The 26009-nt window shown below is 46.6% G+C and overlaps 1 protein-coding gene across 1 annotated transcript in view; it reads left to right on the top strand.

Annotated features, from left to right (window-relative positions):
- The window catches only part of LARP4B (La ribonucleoprotein 4B), a 289455-nt gene that overhangs the window by 47094 nt on the left and 216352 nt on the right, over positions 1 to 26009 (top strand). Inside the window, exon 2 of the mRNA XM_063921936.1 lies at positions 24514 to 24634. The gene's annotated coding sequence lies outside the window, so the exon portion shown is untranslated. The remainder of the gene's footprint in view (positions 1 to 24513; positions 24635 to 26009) is intronic.

The following is a 26009-nucleotide window of genomic DNA, read 5'->3' as shown; positions in this document are numbered from 1 at the left end:
AAATAAGATTTTACTCACCAGTAAATCTATTTCTCGTAGTCCGTAGTGGATGCTGGGCGCCCGTCCCAAGTGCGGACTGACTGCAATACTTGTATATAGTTATTGTTAACTACAAGGGTTATTGTTGAGCCATCCTTTGAGAGACTCTGTTGTGTTCATACTGTTAACTGGGTATATTATCACGAGTTGTACGGTGTGATTGGTGTGGCTGGTATGAGTCTTACCCGGGATTCAAAATCCTTCCTTATTGTGTCAGCTCTTCCGGGCACAGTATCCTTACTGAAGTCTGGAGGAGGGTCATAGTGGGAGGAGCCAGTGCACACCAGGTAGTCCTAAATCTTTCTTAGCTGTGCCCAGTCTCCTGCGGAGCCGCTATCACCCATGGTCCTTACGGAGTCCCCAGCATCCACTACGGACTACGAGAAAAAGATTTACCGGTGAGTAAAATCTTATTTCTCTATCGTCCTAAGTGGATGCTGGGGTTCCTGAAAGGACCATGGGGAATAGCGGCTCCGCAGGAGACAGGGCACAAAAGTAAAGCTTTTACAGGTCAGGTGGTGTGTACTGGCTCCTCCCCCCATGACCCTCCTCCAGACTCCAGTTAGATTTTTGTGCCCGGCCGAGAAGGGTGCAATTCTAGGTGGCTCTCATAAAGAGCTGCTTAGAGAGTTTAGCTTAGGTTTTTTATTTTACAGTGATTCCTGCTGGCAACAGGATCACTGCAACGAGGGACAGAGGGGAGAAGAAGTGAACTCACCTGCGTGCAGGATGGATTGGCTTCTTGGCTACTGGACATGAAGCTCCAGAGGGACGATCACAGGTACAGCCTGGATGGTCACCGGAGCCACGCCGCCGGCCCCCTCACAGATGCTGAAGCAAGAAGAGGTCCAGAATCGGCGGCTGAAGACTCCTGCAGTCTTCTTAAGGTAGCGCACAGCACTGCAGCTGTGCGCCATTTTCCTCTCAGCACACTTCACACGGCAGTCACTGAGGGTGCAGGGCGCTGGGGGGGGGGGGCGCCCTGGGAGGCAAATGAAGACCTTTAAAAAGGCTAAAAATACCTCACATATAGCCCCAGAGGCTATATGGAGATATTTACCCCTGCCTAAATGTACTAAATAGCGGGAGACGAGCCCGCCGAAAAAGGGGCGGGGCCTATCTCCTCAGCACACGGCGCCATTTTCTGTCACAGCTCCGCTGGTCAGGAAGGCTCCCAGGTCTCTCCCCTGCACTGCACTACAGAAACAGGGTATAACAGAGAGGGGGGGCAAAATAAATGGCAATATATTAATATAAAAGCAGCTATAAGGGAGCACTTAATCATAAGGCTATCCCTGTCATATATAGCGCTTTTTGGTGTGTGCTGGCAGACTCTCCCTCTGTCTCCCCAAAGGGCTAGTGGGTCCTGTCTTCGTATAGAGCATTTCCTGTGTGTCTGCTGTGTGTCGGTACGTGTGTGTCGACATGTATGAGGACGTTATTGGTGTGGAGGCGGAGCAATTGCCAAATATGAGGATGTCACCTCCTAGGGGGTCGACACCAGAATGGATGCCTTTATTTGTGGAATTACGGGATAGCGTCAACTCGCTTAAGCAGTCGTTTGCCGACATGAGGCGGCCGGACCCTCAATTAGTGCCTGTCCAGGCGCCTCAAACACCGTCAGGGGCTGTAAAACGCCCCTTGCCTCAGTCGGTCGACACAGACCCAGACACAGGCACTGATTCCGGTGGTGAAGGTGACGAATCAACCGTATTTTCCAGTAGGGCCACACGTTATATGATTTTGGCAATAAAGGAGATGTTACATTTAGCTGATACTACAGGTACCACTAAACAGGGTATTATGTGGGATGTGAAAAAACTACCAGTAGTTTTTACCGAATCAGAAGAATTAAATGACGTGTGTGATGAAGCGTGGGGTGCCCCGATAAAAAACTGCTAATTTCAAAGAAGTTATTGGCTTTATACCCTTTCCCGCCAGAGGTTAGGGAGCGCTGGGAAACACCTCCTAGGGTGGACAAAGCGCTAACACGCTTATCAAAACAAGTGGCGTTACCCTCTCCTGAGACGGCCGCACTTAAAGATCCATCAGATAGATGGAAAATATCCAAAAAGGTATATACACACATGCAGGTGTTATACTACGACCAGCTATTGCGACTGCCTGGATGTGCAGTGCTGGGGTAGTTTGGTCAGAGTCCCTGATCGAAAATATTGATACCCTGGACAGGGACAATATTTTACTGTCGTTAGAACAAATAAAGGATGCATTTCTTTATATGCGTGATGCACAGAGAGATATCTGCACACTGGCATCACGGGTAAGTGCTATGTCCATTTCGGCCAGAAGAGCTTTATGGACACGACAGTGGACAGGCGATGCGTAGAGGAGTTATTTGGGGTCGGTCTATCGGATTTGGTGGCCACGGCTACGGCCGGGAAATCCACCTTTCTACCTCAAGTCACTCCCCAACAGAAAAAGGCACCGACCTTTCAACCGCAGCCCTTTCGTTCCTTTAAAAATAAGAGAGCAAAGGGCTATTCAGATCTGCCACGAGGCAGAGGACGAGGGAAGAGACAGCAACAGGCAGCTCCTTCCCAGGAACAGAAGCCCTCCCCGGCTTCTACAAAAGCCTCAGCATGACGCTGGGGCTTCGCAAGCGGACTCGGGGGCGGTAGGCGGTCGTCTCAAGAATTACAGCGCGCAGTGGGCTCACTCGCAGGTAAATCCCTGGATCCTGCAGATAATATCTCAAGGGTACAGGTTGAAATTAGAGACAGAGCCACCTCGCCGTTTCCTGAAGTCTGCTTTACCAACGTCCCCCTCAGAAAGGGAGACGGTTTTGGAAGCCATTCACAAGCTGTATTCTCAGCAGGTGATAGTCAAGGTACCTCTTCTACAACAAGGGAAGGGGTATTATTCCACTCTTTGTGTGGTACCGAAGCCGGATGGCTCGGTAAGGCCTATTCTAAATCTGAAGTCCTTGAACCTGTACATAAAGAAGTTCAAGTTCAAGATGGAGTCACTCAGAGCAGTGATAGCGAACCTGGAAGAAGGGGACTTTATGGTATCCTTGGACATCAAGGATGCGTATCTCCACGTTCCAATTACCCCTCACACCAGGGGTACCTCAGGTTCGTTGTACAAAACTGTCACTATCAGTTTCAGACGCTGCCGTTTGGTTTGTCCACGGCACCTCGGGTCTTTACAAAGGTAATGGCCGAGATAATATTTCTTCTTCGAAGAAAAGGCGTATTAATTATCCCATACTTGGACGATCTCCTAATAAGGGCAAAGTCCAGAGAACAGCTAGAGATGGGTTTAGCACTATCTCAAGAGGTGCTAAAGCAGCACGGATGGATTCTGAATATTCCAAAATCCCAATTAATGCCAACAACTCGTCTGCTGTTCCTGGGGATGATTCTGGACACAGTTCAGAAAAAGGTTTTTCTTCCCGAAGAAAAAGCCAAGGAGTTATCTGACCGGGTCAGGAACCTCCTAAAACCAGGAAAGGTGTCTGTACATCAATGCACAAGAGTCCTGGGAAAAAATGGTAGCTTCTTACGAAGCAATCCCTTTCGGCAGATTCCATGCAAAGGGATCTGTTGGACAAATGGTCAGGGTCGCATCTTCAGATGCACCTGCGGATAACCCTGTCGCCGAGGACAAGGGTATCCCTTCTGTGGTGGTTGCAGGAGGCTCATCTATTGGAGGGCCGCAGATTCGGCATGCAGGATCGGATCCTGGTGACCACGGATGCCAGCCTGAGAGGCTGGGGAACAGTCACACAGGGAAGAAATTTCCAGGGAGTGTGGTCGAGCTTGAAAAAGTCTCTTCACATAAGCATTCTGGAACTAAGAGCAATCTACAATGCTCTAAGCCAGGTGGAACCTCTGCTTCAAGGAAGACCGGTGTTGATCCAGTCGGACAACATCACGGCAGTCGCCCATGTAAACAGACAGGGCGGCACAAGAAGCAGGAGGGCAATGGCAGAAGCTGCCAGGATCCTTCGCTGGGCGGAGAATCACGTGATAGCACTGTCAGCAGTATTCATCCCGGGCGTGGACAACTGGGAAGCAGACTTCCTCAGCAGACACGACCTTCACCCGGGAGAGTGGGGACTTCATCCAGAAGTTTCCCACATGCTATTAAACTGTTGGGTAAAACCAATGGTGGACATGATGGCGTCTCGCCTCAACAAAACACTGGACAGGTATTGCGCCAGGTCAAGAGATCCGCAGGCAATAGCTGTGGACGCGCTGGTAACACCTTGGGTGTACCAGTCGGTATATGTGTTTCCTCCTCTGCCTCTCATACCAAAGGTATTGAGGATTATACGGCAAAGAGGAGTAAGACTAGTGGATCCGGATTGGCCAAGAAGGACTTGGTACCCGGAACTTCAAGAGATGGTCACGGACGATCCGTGGCCTCTACTTCTGAGAAGGGACCTGCTTCAGCAGGGTCCTTGTCTTTTTCAAGACTTACCGCGGCTGCGTTTGACGGCATGGCGTTGAATGCCAGATCCTAAAAGGAAAAGGCATTCCAGAAGAAGTCATTCCTACCTTGATAAAGGCAAGGAAGGAAGTCACCGCGAAGCATTATCGCCGTATTTGGCGAAAATATGTTGCGTGGTGCGAGCAGCGGAGTGCTCCGATGGAGGAATTTCAACTGAGTCGTTTTCCTACATTTCCTGCAATCAGGATTGTCTATGGGTCTCAAATTGGGATCTATTAAGGTTCAAATTTCGGCCCTATCAATATTCTTCCAAAAAGAATTGGCCTCAGTCCCTGAGGTCCAGATTTTTATCAAAGGAGTACTGCATATACAGCCTCCTGTGGTGCCTAAGGTGGCACCGTGGGATCTAAATGTAGTTAGATTTCCTCAAATCCAATTGGTTTGAACCACTAAAGAATGTGGATTTGAAATATCTCACATGGAAAGTGACTATGTTACTGGCCCTGGCTTCGGCCGGGAGAGTATCTGAACTGGCGGCTTTGTTTTATAAAAGCCCTTATTTAATTTTCCATTCGACATAGGGCAGAGCTGCGGACGCGTCCGCATTTTCTCCCTAAGGTGGTATCAGCGTTTCACCTGAACCAGCCTATTGTAGTGCCTGCGGCTACAGACGACTTGAAGGACTCCAAGTTGTTGGACGTTGTCAGAGCCTTAAAAATATACATTTAAAGGACGGCTGGAGTCAGAAAATCTGACTCGCTGTTTATACTGTATGCACCCAACAAGTTGGGTGCACCTGCTTCTAAGCAGTCGATTGCTCGTTGGATTTGTAACAAAATTCAACTTGTACATTCTGTGGCAGGCCTGCCACAGCCTAAATCTGTTAAGGCCCATTCCGCAAGGAAGGTGGGCTCATCTTGGGCGGCTGCCCGAGGGGTCTCGGCATTACAACTCTGCCGAGCAGCTACGTGGTCAGGGGAGAACACGTTTGTAAATTTTTACAAATTTGATACCCTGGCAAAGGAGGACCTGGAGTTCTCTCATTCGGTGCTGCAGAGTCATCCGCACTCTCCCGCCCGTTTGGGAGCTTTGGTATAATCCCCATGGTCCTTTCAGGAACCCCAGCATCCACTTAGGACGATAGAGAAAATAAGAATTTACTTACCGATAATTCTATTTCTCGGAGTCCGTAGTGGATGCTGGGCGCCCATCCCAAGTGCGGATTATCTGCAATACTTGTACATAGTTATTGTTAACTAATTCGGGTTATTGTTTAGGAAGCCATCTTTCAGAGGCTCCTCTGTTATCATACTGTTAACTGGGTTTAGATCACAAGTTGTACGGTGTGATTGGTGTGGCTGGTATGAGTCTTACCCGGGATTCAAAATCCTCCCTTATTGTGTACGCTCGTCCGGGCACAGTACCTAACTGGAGTCTGGAGGAGGGTCATGGGGGGAGGAGCCAGTACACACCACCTGACCTGTAAAAGCTTTACTTTTGTGCCCTGTCTCCTGCGGAGCCGCTATTCCCCATGGTCCTTTCAGGAACCCCAGCATCCACTACGGACTCCGAGAAATAGAATTATCGGTAAGTAAATTCTTATTTTTGTTGGTACCGAACTGTCCTGTAATTGATCGACCTAATTATCATGGGTTGGGTGGTAAAGTAACTGCTTAGGTTGAGACAAATTGTTTTAATTCTTTTTTCAGGGGTGCTGTCTAAGCAAATATCCTAAATCGTATGGGAAGAAGTTATAATTTAATGCTGTCATTTTAGTGTTCCACCGTGCTTGTTTCCCTCCCTTGTCAATGAACACTGGGCCTGCAGATCTTAATAAAATATGAAACAGAATGTACTGATTGCCCTTAGATGACTGAGATAAAAGAGGCATTGCAACACCAGCGCACCAAAAGTACATTTTAATCAAGAAAAGAAAACATGTTCTGGTAAATGTTGACGATTATTTGGGGTTGATATTCAGTTTAAAGATGCAATGCAGCAATATATATAGTACCAGTCAAAAGTTTGAACACACTTCGTCATTCAATTGAATGAGAAAGTGTCAAAATTTTTGACTGAACAAATTCAGCACTCACCATAGCAAGCTCACTTATCCTCACAACATCAATCAATAAATAAATGATGTGGGTTTAGTTAGTGAATTAGCCAATGCGCGGAAGTCCGCAAACCGCTTTCCAAGGTAGCCCACCTTCTTGTAGGTCCTACACCATCACAGAGTCTTAAAAATTAAAACCTGGTAACTGTATCACACATAATATAACTGCAAATATGCACACTAGGTTTAATGTATACCTGCCACATATCTTATGGCTTTTAAAGGTACACTAGTCACCTGACACTGGCTGATAAATTGCTAAGGAACAGTTGACACAGGTTTAGAACAATTGAGTTTACATAGGGGTGCATGAAAAAGCTTGTGGCCACAGTTAATAAGAGTTAACCAAAGATTAACCCTGCAATATACAAACAAATATAAAACCACAGCACTCGCCACCCCAGAAGCAGGGTGCAATGTCTGCACTCACCACTCATAGGGTGGGGTGCATGTAGCCCTTGGCGAGGGGTTTGCGGGCTTCCGTGCATTGGCCAATTCACTAACTAAACACCCATCATTTGTTTATTGATGTTGCGAGGATAAGTGAGCTTGCTATGGTGAGTGCTGAATTTTCTGTTTGTATATATTTAAGTAGGTGGCCATGGGCTACATACACCCCACCCTATGAGTGGTGACTGCAAACATTGCACCCTGCTTCTGGGGTGCCGAGTGCATATATAATTAGAGATAAGCGGGTTCGGTTCGTCGATATCCGAACCCCCCCCCCCCCCCCCCCCCCCCGAACTTCACAGTTCTGAGGCAGCCTCGTTTCTTCCCTCCTTGCTCGGTTAACCCAAACGAGGCCGAACGTCATAATCCCGCTGTCGGATTCTTGCGAGATTCGTATTCCATATAAAGAACCGCGCGTCGCCGCCATTTTCACTCGTGCATTGTAGATTGAGTGGAGAGGACGTGTATCTTGCAGCTCCGTGTCAGACTCAGTTCTAGTATCCTGATCTGTGCTAAATATCTGTGCTGCATTGTGGTGACCACCAGTATTTAGTAGTACAGTGCTGCAATGTGGTGACCACCACTATATAGTAGTACAGTACAGTAGGCCATTGCTGTATCTTGCAGCTCTGTGTCAGACTCAGTTCTAGTATCCTGATCTGTGCTAAATATCTGCTGCATTGTTGTGACCACCAGTATTTAGTAGTACAGTGCTGCAATGTGGTGACCACCACTATATAGTAGTACAGTACAGTAGGCCATTGCTGTATCTTGCAGCTCCGTGTCAGACTCAGTTCTAGTATCCTAATCAGTGCTCAATATCTGTGCTGCATTGTTGTGACCAGTATATAGTAGTACAGTGCTGCATTGTAGTGACCACCAGTATATAGTAGTACAGTACAGTAGGCCATTGCTGTATCTTGCTGTTCTGTCACTTCTAGTATACTGATCAGTGCTCAGTATCTGTGCTCAGTGTCAGTGCTGCATTGTGGTGACTAAAAGTCCAGTGTCTTGTGCTGCATCTTGCTGCTGTAGAGTGCTGTGGTAGTGTCCTGTCACTGTGCATAGGTCATCATCATTCCAGTCACAGTGGCATCTGGTATCTATAGTGGTATCTAATTCCAGACATTACTGCCGTCTAATTCCAGATATATTACTGGCATATAATTCCACACATTAAAAATGGAGAACAAAAATGTGGAGGGTAAAAGAGGGAAAGAGCAAGATCCACTTCCACCTAGTGCTGAAGCTGCTGCCACTAGTCATGGCAGAGATGATGAAATGCCATCGTCGTCTGCCAAGGCCGATGCCCAGTGTCATATTAGAGAGCGAGTAAAATCCAAAAAGCAAAAGTTCAGTAAAATGATGACCCAAAAATCTAAATTAAAATCGTCTGAAGAGAAGCGTAAACTTGCCAATATGCCATTTACGACACGGAGTGGCAAGGAACGGCTGAGGCTCTGGCCTATGTTCATGGCTAGTGGTTCAGCTTTACATGAGGATGGAAGCACTCATTCTCCCACTAGAAAAATTAAAAGAGTTAAGCTGGCAAGAGCACAGCAAAGAACTGTGTGTTCTTCTAAATCACAAAACCCCAAGGAGAGTCCAATTGTGTCAGTTGCGATGCCTGACCTTCCCAACACTGGATGGGAGGAGGTGGCTCCTTCCACCATTTACACGCCCTCTGCAAGTGCTGGAAGGAGCACCCAGTCCAGTTCCTGATTTTCAAATTAAAGATGTCACTGTTGAAGTACACCAGGATGAGGATATGGGTGTTGCTGGCCCTGAGGAGGAAATTGACAAGGAGGATTATGATGGTGAGGTGGTTTAAGTCAGGCACCTAGGGAGACACCTGTTGTCCGTGGGATGAATATGGCCATTGACATGTCTGGTCAAAATACAAAAAAAATCACCTCTTCGGTGTGGAATTATTTTAACAGAAATGCGGACAACAGGTGTCAAGCCGTGTGTTGCCTTTGCCAAGCTGTAATAAGTAGGGGTAAGGACGTTAACCACCTAGGAACATCCTCCCTTATACGTCACCTGGAGCGCATTCATCAAGTCATTGACAAGTTCAAAAACTTTGGGTGACAGTGGAAGCAGTCCACTGACAACTAAATCCCTTCTTCCTCTTGTATCCAAGCTCCTGCAAACCACCCCACCAACTCCCTCAGTGTCAATTTCCTCCTTAGACAGGAACGCCAATAGTCCTGCAGGCCACGTCACTGGCAAGTCTGACGAGTCCTCTCCTAACTGGGATTCCTCAGATGGATTCTTGAGTGTAACGCCTACTGCTGCTGGCGCTGCTGTTGTTGCTGCTGGGAGTCGATCATCATCCCAGAGGGGAAGTTGGAAGACCACTTGTACTACTTCCGGTAAGCAATTGACTGTCCAACAGTCCTTTGCTAGGAAGATGAAATATCACAGCAGTCATCCTGTTGCAAAGCTGATAACTCAGGCCTTGACAACTATGTTGGTGTTAGACGTGCGTCCGGTATCCGCCGTTAGTTCACAGGGACTTAGAGAATTTCTTGAGATAGTGTGTCCATTGGTACCAAATACCATCTAGGTTCCACTTCTCTAGGCAGGCGATACCGAGAATGTGCACAGACGTCAGAAAAAGAATCACCAGTGTCCTAAAAATGCAGTTGTACCCAGTATCCACTTAACCACGGACATGTGGAGCAGGGCAGACTAAGGACTATATGACTGTGACAGCCCACTGGGTAGAAGTATTGCCTCCCGCAGCAACAACAGCAGCAGCGGCACCAGTAGCAGCATCTCGCAAACGCCAACTGGTTCCTAGGCAGGCTACGCTTTGGATCACCGCTTTCCATAAGAGGCACACAGCTGACAACCTCTTACGGAAACTGAGGATCATCATCGCAGAATGGCTTACCCCAATTGGACTCTTCTGGGGACTTGTGACAACGGAACACGCCACCAATATTGTGCGTGCATTACATGTGGGAAAATTCCAGCACGTCCCATGTTTTGCACATACAATGAATTTGGTGGTGCAGAATTTTATAAAAAAACGCCAGGGGCGTAATGGAGATGCTGTCGGTGGCCCAAAGAATTGCGGGCCACTTTCGGCATTCATCCACTGCGTGCCGAAGACTGGAGCACCAGCAAACACTCCAAAACATGCCCTGCTATCAGCTGAAGCAAGAGCTGGTAACGAGGTGGAATTCAACCCTCTATATGCTTCAGAGGATGGAGGAGCAGCAAAAGGCCATTCAAGCCTATACATCTGCCTACGATATAGGCAAAGGAGGGGGAATGCACCTGACTCAAGAACAGTGGAGAATGAATTCAACGTTGTGCAAGGTTCTCCAACCCTTTGAACTTGACACACGTGAAGTCAGTTCAGACACTGCCAGCCTAAGTCAGGTCATTCCCCCTCATCGGGCTTTTGCAGAAGCAGCTGGAGAGATTGAAGGAGGAGCTAAAACGGAGCAATTCCGCTAGGCATGTGGGACTTGTGGATGGAGTCCTTCATTCGCTTAACCAGAATTCATGGGTGGTCAATCAGTTAAAATCAGAGCACTACATTTTGGCCACCATGCTCGATCCTAGGTTTAAAGCCTACGTTGTATCTCTTTCCGGCAGACACAAGTCTGCAGATGTTCATAGACCTGCTGGTGAGACACTTGTCAAGTCAAGCGGAACGTGACCCGCCAACAGCTCCTCCTTAATTTTCTCCCGCCACTGGAGCTGCCAGGAAAAGGATCAAATTTCCAAAACAACCCACTGGCGGTGATGCAGGGCAGTTAGGAGCAAGTGCTGACATCTGGTCTGGACTGAAGGACCTGCCGATTACTGACATTTTGTCTACTGTCACTGCATATGATTCTGTCCCCATTGAAAGAATGGTGGAGGATTATATGAGTGACAGCATCCAAGTAGGCATGTCAGACAGTCCGTACGTATACTGGCAGGACAAAGAGGCAATTTGGAGGCCCTTGCACAAACTGGCTTTATTTTATCTAAGTTGCCCCCCCTCCAGTGTGTACTCCGAAAGACTGTTTAGTGCAGCCGGTCACCTTGTCAGCGATTGGCGTAGGAGGTTACTTCCAGAAAATGTGGAGAAGATGTTCATCAAAATGAATTATAATACATTCCTGCGCGGAGACATTTACCAGCAATTGCCTCCAGAAATTACACAGGGACCTGTGATGGTGGATTCCAGTGGGACGAATTAATACTCTGTGAGGAGGGGGATGTACACAGTGAAAGGGGTGAGGAATCGGACGATGAGGAAGAGGCGGACATCTTGCCTCCGTAGAGCCAGTTTGTGCAAGGAGAGATAGATTGCTTCTTTTTTGGTGGGGTCCCAAACCAACCAATCAATCATTTCAGCCACAGACGTGTGGCAGACCCTGTCGCTGAAATGATGGGTTTGTTAAAGTGTGCATGTCCTGTTTATACAACATAAGGGTGGGTGGGAGGGCCCAAGGACAATTCCATCTTGCACCTCCATTTTTTTTTTTTTTAAATCTTTGCATCATGTGATGTTTGGGGACTATTTTTTTGAAGTGCCATCCTGTCTGACACTGCAGTGCCACTCCTAGATGGGCCAGGTATTTGTGCCGCCCACTTGGGTCGCTTAGCTTAGTCATCCAGTGACCTCGGTGCAAATTTTAGGACTAAAAATAATATTGTGAAGTGTTCAGAATAGACTGGAAATGAGTGGAAATGATGGTTATTGAGGTTAATAATACTATAGGATCAAAATGACCCTCAAATTCTATGATATAAGCTGTTTTTGAAAAAAACACCCGAATCCGACAAAAATTTTTAAGGCAGGTTTTGCCAAAACTCGTCCGAATCCGAAACATGGCCGCGGAACCGAATTTTTTTATTAAAACAGCCTGCTTTTGTTGTGAGTGCCTAAATGGAATATTTTTTATTCTAAAAATTAATCCTATATTTTGGACTAATTGTCCCTATTGGATCACCCCGTTGTTTATAATATGCTTGGAGAGTGCAGACACACTTGGAACTAATAAAAAAAAAAAAAAAAAAAAAAAATATATAAATATATATATATATATATATATATATATATATATATATATATATATATATATATATATATATACTGTTCCTCCTTTTTTTTGTATCTCTCTATGGCAGACAAATATGGTTGCCTCAGGGTCACAGCTCTGACTGGGAATATAGGAGGTCATTCCGACCCGTTCGCATGCTGCAGATTGTTGCAGCGGTGCGAACGGGTCAAACTGCGCATGCGTGGCAGCTGCATTGCACCAGCGTGTCGTTGCCTGGCGACGGCCATCGCCTGGCAGCGGCACCGTGTACGAAGAAAGCGGTCGCAGAAGCAACCGCAAAAAGATTGACAGGAGGAAGGTGTACCAGGGCGTCAACTCACCGTTTTACGGGAGTGGCGATCGGAACACAGGCGTACGGAGGGCGGATGTCTGACTTAAATTCCGGGACCTTCATCGCTGAATCCATCGCACAGGGTAAGAACTGTTCTTTTACAGGATACTTTTTTAGCATTGCAGGGCTGCACAAACGATCACAGCCCTGCTATGCTTAAATACACTCCTCCCATAGGGGCGTCTAGTTGATCGCATGGGCAGCAAAAAGTTGCTACGTACGATCAACTCGGAATGACCTCCGATAGCTCCTAGGTTAAGTGCCTGGGAGATGCTCAGTTACTTCCTGTGACTAGCCACAAGGCTGCATTTATTGAGATTTCTGCTTACACTGTCATGGGGTGCTTGCAGAAATCCACAGTAGGTGGAGCCTTGTGGCTGGCGTGAGTGCCAGCCGAATTGTAACTGCATTTTTCCTGGCATTTGTCATGGGAGAAGCTGCTTATTGTGGCTAATCCACGATATGTACTCGTGCCAGGTAGCCTATTCAGTTGTTTCTTGTTCCCCTGGTCGGTGTCTATTGGAGTTATTCAACTGTTGCTCCGATCAGATGCCCATTAGTAGTTAAGGCGCCCGACAGCTCCTAAAGAGCATGATTGGACATCCAAAGTCTGTGTTTGGGCACTTAGGCCGCCCAAACTACAGACTTTTTAACACCTCGGGAGGCTGCGAGAGAAAAAAATGAGACGATGTGGCATATGGGCATCAGATTGAAGCAACAATTGAATAGCTTCAATAGATTCCTTTTAGATGCCCAGCAGGGGGCAAAAGATTCAATCTGCCCCTAAGAGTGATAATTCTTCCAAAACAATGTCAGCACAAGACCTGTTCACCGGATTTTCTTGTATTGGGTTTTCATGACTGAGCAGTCGCACACAAGCCTTTGATCGTCTAACACAATGCCAAAGGACGACTGGAGTAGAGTAATGCATATGGCCATTGGTCCCTGGAACAGTGGAAACTCTTTGTCTGTAGTGATGACACGCGGTTCACCATCTGGCAGTTTGATGGTCAAGTCTGGCTTTGGCAGAGGCCAGAAGAATGCTTCCTGTCTGAATGCGGAGAGAGCTCTGTTTCAGCATGACAGCACAAAGTCCATCAAAAATAGTTTGCTAAGTTTAATTTTCCTGCACAGAGCCCTGACCTGAACCCCCAGATGCCTTTCGGATGAATTGGAATGCTGATTGCGAGCCAAGCCTTATCACCCAACATCCGTGTTTGAATGGACGTGAAACTCTGAGGCCATGTTAAAATTTCTAGTGTAAATAATTGTGAGTGCTATTATAATAACAAAAGGGGGAACCATGTTCTTGTAATGAGAGAGTCTACAAGCACGCGTGTAATGTTTGGTAGTCCACATGATTTGGGCCGTGCAGTGGGTCTTTGCTTCTGCAGACCTCCTGAAACTTTTGCTTAAACACTTGTCAGTGTTATTAAGCAGTCATATATACCGTCCTTTGTACTTCAGGCTTTGATGGCTTGTGATTCGTTCTGCAAACATTTTCATCTGAACATTTGGGTCTTTGTATACGTCTCTCACAAGCCTGCTGTGAACTATTAGAATTGCATTTGTAGAAGAATATAGTACATATTGTAAACCAGATAAATTGTTGTTGGCAATGTTGGTATTTTTATTGGCAGTGTAGCTGACATTGATTACAATATTGAGATGTAGCTGGATGCTAGTTTGTCCATTTTACTTTTGTGTTTAGAATTTTTTTTTCTTAATACTGTTAAATTTGGAGACATTAATGTACTGTTTTTTTTTCAAATGAGCCCAGAATTTGTATGGCCAACCATACTACTGCTTTGAGTAGGAATATATTTGATCTTATATAATAAAGTTCTGATGATGTGGAGCTACATGGGGGGTATTCAATTCTTATTGTGGGTGCGAGCACGCTGGCAGCTATTCAAATGTTTCTGTCGACAGGCATGAGAACTTCATTTCAGCGCACTACCCCCAACCCCCTCCCCCCTCCCCCCCCTGCGTGTTGGCCAGTTGAGATGCGAGAAGTGTCCCGTTTTGGCACCCAACGGGACTTTTTGTGTCTCGCCCATTCGTTTAGTCGGGTATAGCTGCTTTACTTGGCTAAACCCAATTGCCATGGGTGTGATAGGGATGATACCGAGGATCAATTGAATATCGCCCCACGATCTCCATCACTTTAGACGGGAGATTGGGCAATATTCAACTTATAGATTGTGCCCAATGTGTCCAATATCAAACCGTGCTTTTGTTCACAATTCTTTGTGTGGTGCTGAATAAAGGTGCATACACACGGTGAGATTCAGGCTAACCTTGATTCTCACTATGCGACAGGGGATAGGTCGGCATCGCAAGCACATAATGACTGTGCTTGCGATACTGACTGCGATTTTGGCTGTCAATTTTCACTATCTTTTCTACGAGATAGACTATGCAGGCAAGTCAATTTTGACTATCTAGGCTTGCAATGCCGACCGCGCGTCGGTATCGCAAGGTGACTTTCACCTTGCGATCTGCACTAACTTTCCTTTACAATTTTGACTATGTAGTCAAAATCGTTAGAAAATTTCTCGCCGTGTGTACACAACATAAAATTTAGGAAAGCAAGGTTTTATTCTTTTTTCATTTTTTTCATTTTTTTTTTTAAATTAATTTTCTTTACTTTCAGAATCATGGAAGGCTTTAATTTTGTCATTTTTTAATGTTATATCGCTCATACAGCGACATGACAGGCAAGGTTTGATTTTCCTTCAGAATCTCTTCTGAGAGACAAAAGTGCGCTGTATTCTAAAACCTGAAACTGAAACAGTTGCTTCTAGACATGACAGGTCTGATCCAGTTATCTTTAGTTAGTGGGCGATTCAGTTGTTTTTCCCCGTGGTGGCCATTTCTATTGTTGCTCCATTTGTGCACTAGTGCCACGCGGAGGGGTGGACACACTTTTCTTCTTTCTGCCTCCCGAGGTCATGAGCAGAAATATGCGGAACGTGACCTGTTCGGGTGCCCAAACACTACTTTTCACAGTGCGGCCAGTACTTTAGTTCAGTTTAGATGCATCTATTTGGGCATAATGGGCTCTCAGAAAACTGTAATTGCACCATCAGGTGGCCATTAATTAACGCGGCTTTTAAAACAATTGCATCATTGTAGCCCCTCTCCTCCACACATTGCCGAGTATTACCGACATTGAGGTACAGATTTTAGGAAGGCTGGATTTTGTAGGGATTTTTGGATTTTAGGAAGGCTGATTTTGTAGGGATGGGAAAATGTGTAAGCGATTCTTTGGCAGAGTGGAGGAACTTGGAAACAGTGCAGGAGAGGTGGGAAACATTAAAATGTGCAATATTGAAGGCAACAGACCTTTGTATCAAAACTGTTAGGAAAAACACAAGGAAAAGGAAGCCAGTGTGGTTTGCAAAAGAAGTAGCAAATAATGTGAGAGCAAAAAAGATGGCTTTTAGGAAATATAAGCAGACACAAAATAATGAAGACAAAAAGATATATCTTGTTAGACAGAAGGAGACAAAGAAGGTAATCAGATGTGCAAAGGCACAAGCTGAGGAGAAAATGGCCCAGTCAGTGGGTAAAGGAGGCAAAACTTTTTTTAGGTATATAAGCGAAAGGAGAAAAACAAAAGGCGGAATTATAAAACTAAAGACGGACACTGGGAGTTGTTGAAGGAGACAATTTAATAGCAGATCACCTTAATGATTATTTCTCTAACGTCCTAAGTGGATGCTGGGACTCCGTAAGGACCATGGGGATTAGCGGCTCCGCAGGAGACTGGGCACAACTAAAGAAAGCTTTAGGACTACCTGGTGTGCACTGGCTCCTCCCACTAAGACCCTCCTCCAGACCTCAGTTAGATTCTTGTGCCCGGCTGAGCTGGATGCACACTAGGGGCTCTCCTGAGCACCTAGAAAGAAAGTATATTTAGGTTTTTTATTTTCAGTGAGATCTGCTGGCAACAGACTCACTGCAGCGAGGGACTAAGGGGAGAAGAAGCGAACCTACCTAACAGGTGGTAGTTTGGGCTTCTTAGGCTACTGGACACCATTAGCTCCAGAGGGATCGACCGCAGGACCCGACCTTGGTGTTCGTTCCCGGAGCCGCGCCGCCGTCCCCCTTACAGAGCCAGAAGCACGAAGAAGGTCCGGAAAATCGGCGGCAGAAGACTTCGGTCTTCACCAAGGTAGCGCACAGCACTGCAGCTGTGCGCCATTGCTCCTCATGTACACCTCACACTTCAGTCACTGATGGGTGCAGGGCGCTGGGGGGGGGGGGCGCCCTGAGGGCAATAAATAACACTTTGGCTGGCAAAATATACATCATATATAGTCCCAGAGGCTATATAGATGTAAAATTACCCCTGCCAGTATCACAGAAAAAGCGGGAGAAAGTCCGCCGAAAAGGGGGCGGGGCTTCTCCCTCAGCACACTGGCGCCATTTTCTCTTCACAGTGCAGCTGGAAGACAGCTCCCCAGGCTCTCCCCTGTAGTTTTCAGGCTCAAAGGGTTAAAAAGAGAGGGGGGGCACTTAATTTAGGCGCAATATATGTATACAAGCAGCTATTTGGGGAAAAATCACTCAGTTATAGTGTTAATCCCTGCATTATATAGCGCTCTGGTGTGTGCTGGCATACTCTCTCTCCGTCTCCCCAAAGGACTTTGTGGGGTCCTGTCCTCAGTCAGAGCATTCCCTGTGTGTGTGCGGTGTGTCGGTACGGCTGTGTCGACATGTTGGATGAGGAAGGTTACGTGGAGGCGGAGCAGAGGCGGAGCAGAGGCCGATAATGGGATGTCGCCCCCTGTGGGGCCGACACCAGAGTGGATGGATAGGTGGAAGGTATTAACCGACAGTGTCAACTCCTTACATAAAAAGCTGGATGACGTAACAGCTGTGGGACAGCCGGCTTCTCAGCCCGCGTCTGCCCAGGCGTCTCAAAGGCCATCAGGGGCTCAAAACAACGCCCGTTACCTCAGATGGCAGACACAGATGGCAGACACAGATGTCGACACGGAGTCTGACTCCAGTGTCGACGAGGTTGAGACATATACACAATCCACTAGGAACATCCGTTACATGATCTCGGCAATGAAAAATGTGTTACGCATTTTCTGACATAAACCCAAGTACCACATAAAAGGGGTTTTATTTTTGGGGAGAAAAAACAGCCACTGTTTTGTTCCCCCATCAGATGAATTAATGAAGTGTGTAAAGAAGCGTGGTTTCCCCCGATAAGAAACTGGTTATTTCTAAAAAGTTACTGATGGCGTACCCTTTCCCGCCAGAGAATAGGTCACGTTGGGAGATATCCCTTAGGGTGGATAAGGCGCTCACACGTTTGTCAAAAGGTGGCACTGCCGTCTTAGGATACGGCCACCTTGAAGGAACCTGCTGATAAAAAGCAGGAGGCGATCCTGAAGTCTGTATTTACACACTCAGGTTATATACTGAAACCTGCAATTGCCTCAGCATAAATAGTGCTGCTGCAGCGTGGTCTGACACCCTGTCAGATAATATTAATACGCTAAGACAGGGATAATAATATTTGAGCATATTTAAGACGTCTTATATATATAAAGGATGCACAGAGGGATATTTGCCGGCTGGCATCCAGAATTAATGCAATGTCCATTCTGCCAGGAGGGTAGTAGAAACCTGGCAGTGGACAGGTGATGCTGCATTTAAAAGGCACATGGAGATTCTGCCTTATAAGGGTGAGGAATTGTTTGGGGATGGTCTCTGGGACCTCGTATCCACAGCAACAGCTGGGAAGAAAAATTTTTACCTCAGGTTTCCTCACAAAAGCCTAAAGAAAGCACCGTATTTTCAGGTACAGTCCTTTCGGCTTCAGAAAAGCAAGCGGGTCAAAGGCGCTTCCTTTCTGCACAGAGACAAGGGAAGAAGGAAAAAGCTGCACCAGTCAGCCAGTTCCAGGATCAAATATCTTCCCTCGCTTCCTCTGAGTCCACCGCATGACGCTGGGGCTCCACAGGTGGAGACAGGTGCGGTGGGGGCGCGTCTCGGGAACTGCAGGGATCAGTGGGCTTGCCCACAGGTGGATCCCTAGGTTCTGCAAGTAGTATCACAGGGATACAGGCTGGAGTTCGAGACGACTCCCCCTCGCCGTTGCCTCACATCAGCCTTGCCTGCTGCCCTCGGAGAAAGGTAGTACTGGCGGCAATTCACAAGCTGTACTTCCAGCAGGTGAAATCAAGGTACCCCTCTTTCAACAAGGCTGGGGTTACTATTCCAAAATGTTGTGGTACCGAAACCAGACGGTTCGGTGAGACCCATTCTAAAATTGAAATCCTTGAACACTTATATACCAAGGTTCAAGTTCAAAATGGAATCGCTCAGGGCGATTATTGCAAGCCTGGAAAATTTCAGGGTATCACTGGACATCAAGGATACTTACCTGCATGTCCCTATTTACCCTCGTCACCAGGTGTACCTCAAAATTGTGGTACAGGATTGTCATTACCAATTCCAGACGTTGCCGTTGGTCTGTCCCCGGCACCGAGGGTATTTACCAAGGTAATGGCCGAAGTACTTATCCCGTACTTGGACGATCTCCTTATAAAGGCGAGGTCCAGGGAGCAGTTGTTTGTCGGAGTAGCACTATCTCGGGAAGTGCTACAACAGCACGGCTGGATTCTGAATATTCCATAGTCACAGCTGGTTCCTACGACGCGTCTACTGTTCCTGGGTATGGTTCTGGACACAGAACAGGATAAAAAGGGTTTCTCCCGGAGGAGAAGTCCAAGGAGTTGGCGTCTCTAGACGGAGACCTCCTAATACAAATACAGGTATCGGTGCATCTATGCACGCGAGCCTTGGGAAAGATGGTAGCTTCTTACGAAGAATTTCCATTCGCCAAGTCCCATGCAAGGATCTTCCAGTGGGATCTGTTGGACAAGTGGTCCGGGTCGCATTCTCAGATGCATCGGCGGATAACCCTGTCTCCAAGGGCCAGGGTGTCGCTGTGGTGGTGACTGCACATCTTCTAGGGGGCCGCAGATTCGGCATACAGGACTGGGTCCTGGTGACCACGGATGCCAGCCTTCAAGGCTGGGGTGCAGTCACACAGGGAAGAAACTTCCAAGGCCTATGGAAAAGTCAGGAGACTTCCCTACACAAAAATGTTCTGGAACTTTGGGCCATTTACAATGCCCTAAGTCAGGCTAGACCCCTGCTTCAACACCGGCCGGTGCTGATCCAGTCAGACAACATCACGGCGGTCGCTCATGTAAACCGACAGGGCGACACAAAAAGCAGGATGGCGATGGCAGAAGCCACAAGGATTCTCCGATGGGCGGAAAATCATGTGTTAGCACTGTCGGCAGTGTTCATTCCCGGAGTGGACAACTGAGAAGAAGACTTTCTCAGCAGACACGACCTCTACCCGAGAGAGTGGGGACTTCATCCAGAAGTCTTCCAAATGATTGTACACTGTGGGGAAAGGCCACAGGTGGACAGGATGGCGTCCCGCCTCAACAAAAAGTTACAAAGATATTGTGCCAGGTCAAGGGACCCTCAGGCGATAGCTGTGGACGCTCTGGTAACACCGTGGGTGTACCAGTCGGTGTATGTGTTCCCTTCTCTGCCTCTCATACCCAGGGTAATGAGAATAATAAGAAGGAGAGGAGTAAGAACTATACTCATAGTTCCGGGTGGCCAAGAAGAGCTTGGTACCCAGAACTCCAAGAAATGATCTCAGAGGACCCATGGCCTCTGCCGCTCAGACAGGACCTGCTGCAGCAGGGGGCCTGTCTGTTCCAAGATGTACCGCGGCTTCGTTTGACGGCATGGCGGTTGAACGCCGGATCCTGAAGGAAAAGGGCATTCCGGAGGAAGTTATCCCTACGCTATTTAAAGCTAGGAAAGAAGTGAACGCAAACCATTATCACCGCATATGGCGGAAATATGTTGCGTGCTGTGAGGCCAGTAAGGCCCCAAAGGAGGAATTTCAGCTAGGTCGCTTTCTGCACTTCCTACAAGTCAGAGGTGACTATGGGCCTAAAATTGGGTTCCATTAAGGTCCAGATTTCGGCTCTATCGATTTTTCTTCCAAAATAGAACTGGCTTCACTGCCTGAAGTTCAGACTTTTGTTAAGGGAGTGCTGCATAGTCAACCCCCGTTTGTGCCTCCAGTGGCACCGTGGGATCTCAACGTAGTGTTGGATTTCCTGAAGTCGCATTGAGTTGAGCCACTTAAATCCGTGGAGCTACAATACCTCACGTGGAAAGTGGTCATGCTGTGGGCCGTGGCGTCGGCCAGGCGTGTATCAGAATTGGCGGCTTTGTCATACAAATGCCCTTATCTGTATTTTATATGGATAAGGCGGAATTGAGGACTCGTTCCCAATTCCTTCCTAAGGTGGTATCAGTTTTTCATGTGAACCAACCTATGGTGGTGCCTGCGCTACTTGGGACTTGGAGGATTCCAAGTTTTCTAGACGTAGTCAGGGCCCTGAAAAGTATATGTTTCCAGGACGGCCGGAGTCAGGAAAACTGACTCGCTATTTATCCTGTATGCACCCAACCTGCTGGGTGCTCCTGCTTCTAATCAGACTATTGCTCGCTGAATCTGTAGCACGATTCAACTTGCACATTCTGCGGCTGGAATGCCGCACCCTAAATCTGTGAAAGCCCATTCCACGAGGAAAGTGGGCTCTTCTTGGGTGGCTGCCCGAGGGGTCTCGGCTTTACAACTTTGCCAAGCTGTTACTTGGTCGGGTTAAAACACTCTTGCAAGAGTCTACAAGTTTGATACCCTGCTGAGGAGGACCTAGAGTTTGCTCATTCGGTGCTGCAGAGTCATCCGCACTCTCCCGCCCGTTTGGGAGCTTTGGTATAATCCCCATGGTGCTTACGGAGTCCCAGCATCCACTTAGGACGTTAGAGAAACTAAGATTTTACTCACCGGTAAATCTATTTCTCGTAGTCCGTAGTGGATGCTGGGCGCCCATCCCAAGTGCGGATTGTCTGCAATACTTGTATATAGTTATTGCCTAACTAAAGGGTTATTGTTGAGCCATCTGTTGAGAGGCTCAGTTGTTATCATACTGTTAACTGGGTATAGTATCACGAGTTATACGGTGTGATTGGTGTGGCTGGTATGAGTCTTACCCGGGATTCAAAAATCCTTCCTTATGGTGTCAGCTCTTCCGGGCACAGTATCCTAACTGAGGTCTGGAGGAGTGTCTTAGTGGGAGGAGCCAGTGCACACCCGGTAGTCCTAAAGCTTTCTTTAGTTGTGCCCAGTCTCCTGCGGAGCCGCTAATCCCCATGGTCCTTACGGAGTCCCAGCATCCACTACGGACTACGAGAAATAGATTTACCGGTGAGTAAAATCTTATTTTTTGCTCAGTATTTGCTACTGAAAGAGAGGGGAAGGGGCCACAGTTAAGTTGCAGGGATATTCAGGAAAATGAAACAAGTACATTTACAGAGGAGAAGGTCCTAACAGAACTCTCAAAGCTGAAAGTGGACAAATCTATGGGGCCAGATGGGATACATCCAAGGATACTAAAAGAACTTAGAGGTGCTGGTAGCACCATTGACAGAATTATTCAACCAGTCATTAGCTACAGGAGTAATTCCAGGGGACTGGAAAAGAGCAAACGTAGTCCCACTGCACAAAAGTGGAAGCAAGGAAGAGGCAAACAACTACAGACCAGTGAGTATTACATCAGTAGTAGGGAAATTGATGGAAACACTCTTAAAAGAAAGAGTTGTAGATTATCTCAAATCCGGCAATTTACTGGATCCCAAACAGCATGGATTCACTGGGGGGAGATCATGTCAAACAAATCTTATTGACTTTTTTGATTGTGTGACTAAAGTGATGGATAAAGGTGGAGCCATGGATATAGCTTATCTAGACTTTAGTAAGGCTTTTGACACAGTTCCACATCGCAGACTGCTAAATAAACTTGAAAGTTTGGGATTGGATATTAGGATTATTGAATGGATAAGATCTTGGTTGAAGGATAGAAAACCGAGAGTTGTGGTAAATGGAGTGCATTCACAGGAGGGAAATGTTACCAGTGGAGTACCCCAGGGATCTGTACTTGGATCAGTGCTTTTTAATATCTTTATTGGTGACATTGCAAATGGCATTAAAGGGAAAGTATGCCTTTTTGCAGATGACACAAAGGTATGCAACAGGGTAGACACACCAGGTGGGGTAAAACAAATGATTGAGGATCTAGGTAGACTAGAGGAATGGTCAAGAGTCTGGCAATTACAGTTTAATGCCAAAAAATGCAAAATCATGCATTTGGGTCTCAAAAATCCTAAAGCTAAATACAGTATTAATGGCACTATACTGGAAACTACTGAGGAGGAAAGGGATCTAGGAGTCACTATTTCAGATGACTTAAAGGCAGGTAAGCAATGTAACAAGGCAATGAGGAAGGCTAGTCAGATGCTTGGCTGCATTGGGAGAGGAATCGGCAGCAGAAAGAAGTAATAATGCCACTGTATAGGTCATTGGTACGGCCTCATCTAGAATACTGTATTCAGTTCTGGAGGCCATATCTTCAAAAGGATATTAATACATTAGAAACTGTACAAAGGAGGGCAACTAAAATGGTGCATGGCCTACATCACAAAACATACCCAGAAAGACTAAGAAATCTCAATATGTATAGTTTGGAGCAGAGAAGGGAAAGGGGGGACATGATAGAAACTTTCAAATATATCAAGGGTTTTAACAAAGTCCAGGAGGGAAACATTCTCCAAATGAAGAGAAGCAATAGGACACGAGGACATGCACTGAGACTGGAGGGGGGGAGGTTCAGGGGAAATTTGCGGAAAAATTATTTCACAGAAAGGGTAGTGGACAAGTGGAATAGCTTCCCATCAGAGGTGGTAGAGGCTAAGACAGTAGAGCAATTTAAACATGCATGGGATAGACATAAGGATATCCTTACAAAGAAATAAGGATCAAATAAGGTTAGAGATAAAAAGAATATAAAAAAAAAAAAAAGGGGGCAGACTAGATGGGCCAAGTGGTTCTTATCTGCCGACAAATTCTATGTTTCTATGTTTACAGGGGACGGGGCCATGACTTTGCGATTCTTCATGAATTGCGTCATCGGATCACTGGAACGCCCACTTTGTACTGCGGCGCAGGATGCTTTGTTGATGCTGGGGTGATGTGGGGGTCCTGCGGGTAGGTGGTGCTGGTTGGGAGACTTTCACGCTCTTCCAGGCTGCCGGTAGCGCCACACGATTTTCGTGAGCCTCCCAGCCGTTCTGGGAGTGTAGGCCAGTATGCATTACATTCACAAGCCAATCCTTATTCATAGAAGTCTGACTGCTGGAGGTGAACCCTGGATTTAGATGGAAATGTATCAAACCTTCTAAAGAGGTTGCTGCCTTATCAAGTACTTTCTATACAGTGATAGGTAGTATACTTGTCCACTCTTTAGAACTTTTGATACATTGCTTCCTTAATTATATTGTGGTTGGTTTGAAAGTTGTTTCTAGGGAGCTGATGAGCTACATTCTCCATAGGTCTTCCCAAAATATAACTGCCTCCAATGTGTAGGTGACGTAAAGTTTTATGCTGCTTTAAATGTAGCATGGTATTGGGCTCCATGCTTTCTGGCATGAGGGTTTGCCACCACATATTTTGCATGTTGTTTGATTCACTGTGTTGGGTTTACACCACATGAGATATTTTGCATGGTTAAGATTAGAACAAGCTGAATACAGAGCATCCCTGTGGTCTACTCTTAATAAAAGGGGTTAGGGGATGTTGCCATACACGCTGTAGACAAACATGGATAAGTCAGTTTGTCAGCTGGGGTTGTGTAACCGCATTGTCCTTGTCACTTTGATGTCCAGTTATCTATAATGCACTCTGTCGTATGTAATGCAGTCTAAATAAAAGGGATCTCTGAATACGTAATGCTATCACAAGTAAGCTGTGGTGCATGTGGGAGGCCCCACACATTTGCTGTGTGTTTAGTATTTATGGCAACATATTGAGTGCTGTACAGTTTATGAGGTATCCTTTTTGTATAGAAAGGCCAGGCCGATAAGTAAGCAATATTACATGCTAAATGTATGATTCTCTCTTGCAGGTTGCTAGATTGTCGGATGTTTGACGTGTGACGTATGTGGGCTTCTGGGCTCTACATCTCCTTAGCGCATCTATTGGAACGCTTCTAGCAGCTGTAAAAGCAGATACAGCTGAAGAGCAAGGTAAGGGGTCTGATTACTGGCTGCATGGCCACGGGGAGCATGTAATACAAGGCTTGACATAATGTCTTATTCCCATGTTGCAGTTTATACTGTGCTATTTCTATCTATCTATCTATCTATCTATCTATTTTTTTTTTTTGCTGCCCCTTCTGTTTTTGTTTGCTTTGTCTAAAGCCCTAAAACCTACTTGATGAGGACCTACCAGAGAAGAGGTGTTACATGAATGTCTTTTGAAAGTATTGTAGTATGTGCTATACACTTTATCCATCACACACATAAATCAGGGCTATTTTCCATGGAAAGTTGTTGCATAGTTCCACTCAATGTGTTAACTATACATACACAGCAGCATTGTAATATGGTTAGATGTGAGTTTTACTACTTGTATGGCTGTCTTATTTTTCAGCATAGTGTAAGAAGTGGCATTTACACAGTGCGGCTGATGCAGTGCGCGTACTACTGTACAAGACACTGCGTAGTGGATTTGCTTGCTTTCACAACAAGCATATAGGACCATATGTGCCTTTGCAGGCCAGCACATGACACCTCAGTACTGGAAAGGGGTAAAGGTGTTATGATGTGTTTAAGCAAATATGGACCATACAGACTAGCAATTATGCCCATATACGCCTGTAAGATGACAAGTGCAGATGATGGATGACATATTGGAAAACAGGCGCATAAATATTATTGCTACCAATTCTGTATCACTCCCAGTATGAGTGACCTTCAATATTGTAACCTGGCCTCCTCATAAGGCCTTTTCTTTGGGTGGTTATATCTTATTTTCTCTTACGTCCTAGAGGATGCTCGGGACTCCGTAAGGACCATGGGGTATAGACGGGCTCCGCAGGAGACTTGGGCACTATAAAGAACTTTAGAATGGGTGTGCACTGGCTCCTCCCTCTATGCCCCTCCTCCAGACCTCAGTTAGATCCTGTGCCCAGAAATGACTGAGTGCATTACAGGGGAGCTCTCCTGAGTTTCTCTGAAAAAAAAATGTTGTTAGGTTTTTTATTTCAGGGAGCACTGCTGGCAACAGGCTCCCTGCATCGTGGGACTGAGGGGAGAGAAACAGACCTACTTAAATGATAGACTCTGCTTCATAGGCTACTGGACACCATTAGCTCCAGAGGGTCGGAACGCAGGTCTCACGATCGCCGTTCGTCCTGGAGCCGCGCCGCCGTCCTCCTCACAGAGCCGGAAGATAGAAGCCGGGTGAGTATAAGAAGAAAGAAGACTTCAGATCTTCTCTGAGGTAACGCTGCGCGCCATTGCTCTCACGCACAACACACACAGCGGGCACTGATGGGTGCAGGGCGCAGGGGGGGCGCCCTGGGCAGCAATATAAACCTCTAGGGACTGGCTACCAAGT

The sequence above is a fragment of the Pseudophryne corroboree genome, chromosome 5, assembly GCF_028390025.1.
Source record: "Pseudophryne corroboree isolate aPseCor3 chromosome 5, aPseCor3.hap2, whole genome shotgun sequence".
NCBI classification, from domain to species: domain Eukaryota; kingdom Metazoa; phylum Chordata; class Amphibia; order Anura; family Myobatrachidae; genus Pseudophryne; species Pseudophryne corroboree.
This window is presented reverse-complemented; position numbering and strand designations above follow the sequence as displayed.